The sequence below is a fragment of the Ictalurus punctatus genome, chromosome 8 (genome assembly GCF_001660625.3).
Source record: "Ictalurus punctatus breed USDA103 chromosome 8, Coco_2.0, whole genome shotgun sequence".
NCBI lineage: Eukaryota > Metazoa > Chordata > Actinopteri > Siluriformes > Ictaluridae > Ictalurus > Ictalurus punctatus.
In genome coordinates, this window is record NC_030423.2 from 9,168,134 (window position 1) to 9,173,902 (window position 5,769).

Genomic DNA, 5,769 nt, shown 5'->3' on the forward strand with positions numbered 1-5,769 from the left:
CCTATCTAACTGGACATGTTTTACAGCAGGTATATGCTAAATACACAAAAACACAAATGAACTTAATAAACTTGCTGCAGCTGCGGGGGTGGGGGTGGGGAGGGTGTTGCATCTTGTGCTTCACACATAGCCAAACATCTCAAAGATGGATTTTCTACTTCACAGCATGAAGCCCTGAATGGCGCACTGATTATTACACCACTTCAGATTCACTTCCAAAGCTCCAATCATCTCTGTTGATGTGCCTTGGCATGAATTATCCCTTTTTCCATCACTGGCAACTAAAGCACCACAAAGAGCTTTTCACCCTGAGAGTCCAGTTTATGTCTTACTGTACTTCTGTGTCTCCCAGCTGCTACCAAGTCTGTGCCAGAGTCATGTTTATTGTGAATTTAAGTATTGTTCTGACGCACCAATCTAAGGACTGTAGAATTACTCATCGCTCTTACTCCCAATCCAGCTTCTATCCTTCAAAATATTCTCTTATTTAAATTATCCGATTCCAGTAATATCTAAGTGTTTAGCTAGTGGTGATTCGTTTGAACACTGAATCAGGGCTGTCAGTTGAAGCCTGATGAATGCATTCTACTCTGTATTTCGGCTTTGCAAATGTGCCTCCATAAGGCTTTCTGATTTCTCCGGGAAATTAACAAGGACTTGGGGCTGAATGCAAGTGGTTTCATCATTCTGAAAAATGTGCGTGGGCCCTGGCACATAGAAGCTTCAGATATGTACTGTTGAGGAACATGGTTTTAATGAGTAATGTTATGCACACATAAAAAAAAGCCTCATTACTTTTCCAAGTAATTATGGTAATAAGATACAATTTAAGACTATAAATACTACACTGAAGTACACATGAATTTGTATATGTATAGATACGCAAATAACATTTAAAAAAAAAATTATCATGAGAAAACACCATCTGAATAGTAAATAGATGAAACAGGCCCAAACATAAATGGTAAATGGTCTGCACTTATATAGCGCTTTTATCCATCTGAGCCACAACCACCCAACATAGGTACACCCTATCCAGTACACCCTATCCAGTACACACTTCAGGTTATTGTAGCTCACTGTCTTGGTTTGATCTCAGCAGTTAACAACATTAAGGGTGTTTTCACACCTGGCTTGTTTCGAAAGCTTGTTTCGGAACCTGGTGCGTTTTCTCCCTTGGCTCGGTTCGTTTTGACATATATGGACATGGCAATCTGCACCAAAACAATCAGGCCTAGACCACCTGAATGAGGCGGTCTTGGCCCGATTGCAAACGAACTCTGGAGCGGTTTGCTCATGGTGAGAAAGGAATCCAATGGACCAACGAACCAACCTGTATAGTAATTCTTAATGGGAACTGCATTATGTAAAAAACATGTTTGTTTTGCTAATGGCTCACAACATGAATCGTGGTTTAACTTGGACCAAAGACGAGGTAAAGTGCTTCATTGAAATTTGGTCTGATAATCATATTTCTGAACAACTTTCAAAAATGCATAAAAACACTAGGTTTACAAATTGTTTCACGAGCATCTCAATGAGATGTGCTTTAATTCCTCTGTGGAATATATAAATTAGATCAATTACTTTAACTACAGCTAAAAAGAATGCCATAATAAGCTCGTGGAGCTGCTGTCTATCCATCTGGATTGATGACCACTATGGGCGGAACCCCGGAACATAAACAGGCACACTCTGACCAACGAGAGGACAGTTTACTCACATGCAACACATTTTGGTACGTGTTGAAACATGTTGATCCGAGCCAAGGAGAAAATACAACACTGTAACAATTTAAGTCCCCATTTTGGAACAAAGCACAAATCTATAGGTCTGAAAACGCCCTAAATGCTAGTTGCCAACAGTATGTAACAGTGGTTTAATAAACCCTGGATAACCCCTAAGGCAATAAAATCATCTGGAAAAATTCTTGTTTCCAGAGTATGTGCACACACATGTAACAAAGTGACATATGACATTTATTCATCATTCATTCATCCTCAGTATTGTTTTATCCTGGTCAGGGTTGCAGTGTATCCAGATCCAATCACAGGAACAATAGGGACACAATCTGAATGGGACACCAGTCTACCACAGGGAACCATGTACAAACACATTCACACCTAGGGGCAATTTAGTATGGCTGAACCAGGAAACTGGAGAACCCAGAGGAAACCCACACAGACATGGGGAGAACATACAAAACTCTACACAGTAATATGAGCTCCGTATCAAACTGGGGAGCTGTGAGGTGACAAAGCTACCTGCTCCACCACCAAGTCACTACTGACGTAAGACTGTCACACTGACCTTGTGCCGCCGGGATGACTAAAGTATCTGTGCCACAATGTTGTCTGAGCAGACTAGCATGTAATGATGTCTCAGAACTGGTAAGACATTTTAAGGCCTGATTTTAGGGCCTGATTTACCTCCCTCAATTCTAGCTGGTTGATATGTTCAGATCTCATATGCCTGATCTCACAGGGAGGGTTTCACACCCCTGTGTCCCTGTGGCACCACACTGCCCCCACCCAGTGAAGGAGGCATTTGCAGTGACTATTACAGACTTTGAATTGGAATGCCTGTGCTTGGAAGGCAAAACTCAAAATGCATCTGCGTTCTGGGCCAATGCGAACAATAAGGGTTGTGCAGATCCTCCAGTGTGAACCAATCCTGCTGCTTCAAGGAATCAATTACATCTGACAACCTTAGCATACGTAAAGGAAGGGTTTTTAAGAACCAATTCAGCAATTCTATCAAACCTTAAAAAGGACAGAAACTATACATCTGAATTAGAAAGTATATTGAGAAGAAACCCCTTTTTTTTAAAGGTTCATCTTCTCAGTTGCACCTCTGAGGGAACACACATCGTGGGTCAGACCAGCAACCTTGTTGGAGTGTGGTTTTTATGAGGCTCTGAGGTGAGAGAATATTGGGAGATGACAGGGGAACTGAAGTTTGTATCCCTGTGACACTGATATCAGGACCCATTGATCAAATGTTGTCACTGCCAAATGAACAATATTTTGGGGGGAAAGTTTTGTTTAAGGCCTACCCAATGGGATGAACAGAGGGTGCTCATGCCCCTTAATAGGGGACTGAGAGGTGGCTCTCCCTGCTTAGGCCTGGTGTTAGGCAACAGAACCTTGGTGGATATTGAAAATGCGGTAACCTAAGTTTCATGTTTGTGATTCCGAAACCTGCATTCTCCTTTCCATTGTGTCCCACTGCCATGAGTAAGATCTGTCTATCTCTCAGACAGATCCTTCAAGGTATTGTGGCGGGGAAGTATTTCTGAAACTCAGCAACTCACAACTGGGGTTTCTCAGGGGTCAGTTCTGGGTCCACTGCTCTTTTCTATTTACACTACATCTCTGGGGCAGGTGATTGAGTCTCATGGCTTCTCATACCATTGCAATGCCGATGACAGCCAGCTCTATTTGTCCTTCCAGCCTGATGATCCATCTGTCTCTACACCAATCTCTGCCTGCCTCTCTGACATCTTGGACTGGATGATGGAACACGACCTTAAGCTCAAGTTGTCAAAATCTGAGCTTCTTATCATCCCAGCCTGCCCCTCAATCAACCACAACCTCACTGTACAGCTCAGCTCAACTACACTCAAGCCAACCAGGACAGCCAGGAACCTTGGGGTGATAGTTGATGACAGCTTGACCTTTACAGACCACATCTCAACAACTGCACGGTCCTGTAGGTTCATTCTGTACAACATCAAGAAAATCAGACCCTACCTCACCGAACAGGCTACACAGCTACTAGTCCAGGTTCTTGTCATATCAAAACTGGACTACTGCAATGCACTACTCTTGGGCCTCCCAGCCAGCTCCATCAAACCCCTTCAGATGATTCAGAATGCAGCAGCACGCCTCGTCAAAAACCAGCCCAAGAGAACCCATGTCACACCCCTCTTCATCTCCCCCCACTGGCTTCCTGTAGCTGCCCGTATCAAATTCAAGGCCTTGATGCTCACGTACAAGACCTTGTCTGGAACAGCACCCTCCTACCTCAACACTCTCCTGAAGGCTTACATTCCCTCACGCAATCTGCGATCGATCAATGACCGACACTGAGTAGTGCCTACTCAGCGTGGCTCAAGGTCCCTTTCCAGAACCTTCACACTAACTGTTCCTCAGTGGTGGAATGAACCACCTATTCTGTGAACACATGACTAACCCCTTAAAAAAAAAAAAAAAAAAAAAAAAAAAAAAAAAAAAAAAACCTTACTCTGGCTCTTTCACCTCTGCTCTGTGTACTTTGCTTCATCTGGAACTCAATTAAAGATCTTGTGTAGTAGCACTACTTGTATTGTTCTCTGCTAGATATATCGCTTTGCTTGTATTTCCTCATTTGTAAGTCGCTTTGGATAAAAGCGTCTGCTAAATGAATAACTGTAAATGTAAATGTAAGGTGACGATCAACTCCCCACAGAGTGTTCAATATCTGCAGATTCCAATGGTGGCAGTAGAATGGTTAACATAGTGTCATATGTAATCCAATAATAAGATCACATTAGAACCTCATCTATCTGTCTAAACTCTGCTTTAGAGCTCTTGCTAAAAGCCTGTGAATTCCACGATGACTGTGTTGCATATCACTATGCAGTTCCACTTAGGCCAATGTAATTTTGAAGGTGGTTCTCATGCTAGTTTAGAGCCTGTCAGTGGGACACCCTGGATGGGGTGCCAACCCATTGCCACACACTCACACACCCATTCATACACTACAGACAATTTAGAGATGCCAGTCAGCCTGCAACACATTTCTTTGGACTGGGGGAGGAAACAAGAGTACCCGGAGGAAACCCCCCGAAGAACGGAGAGAACATGCAAGCTCCGTGCACACAGGACAGAGGCAGGAATCGAACCCCCAACCCTGGATGTGTGAGGTACCGCAAATCATTTCATATTATTTATTTACTGATAGTTATGTAGATTTCTTGTCATTTTAAACATACATAAAAATCCGCCATCCCCAACTTATCCACGCTAATGAATACTTCACAAGGTGAGTTGACATCCAAATTGATTTTTATTCATATCACATGTTCACTAAAAAGGTTATAACATAACACTACTGTAGAATGCCTGAGTGTTAAGCTTGTTCTGTATCTTAAGCGGTAAAATGAGTGACAGGCAAAGAAAGACACCTCCTTGTCCTAATTACTTGGATAGTTCACTTTATTGGTCTTTGCTCCTGTTTACATGTTTGTCCAAAGCAGATGTTTTATTGAAGCTGCTTAATTAAAAGGGAGAAGAACTTAACTAAATATGAAAAATGGGCTTTGAGTTTTTACTGCTCACACCTTTAGGAGTGCAGAATCAAACACACACACACACACACACACACACACACACACACACACACACACACACACACACACAATATGAGCCAGTTTTACTCTATCCTAAGCCAAGACTCATAATTAAACTCAAAACTCAAAAACTAGCAGAAAAGAGGACAACTAAATGACCAAAACATTATTCTCTAAATTAGATTTTCACCCGATTTAAAAAAAATTTTATGTCAGCTTCCTTGTGGGAATGCTAACCTGCTAAACATCTGCTGCACTAACTGTAATTTACACCAAAGAATAATAACAATAATCCTTTACATTACATTTAAATGTTTACGCAGGCACAGGATGTCTTCTGTAGGAACAGGATTTGTAAAGGGAATAAAAGGATGTTTCTGTGGAGGATAAAAAGAGAGCACTTTAATACCTGATACTAGTTAGATAGCAAGCAATGA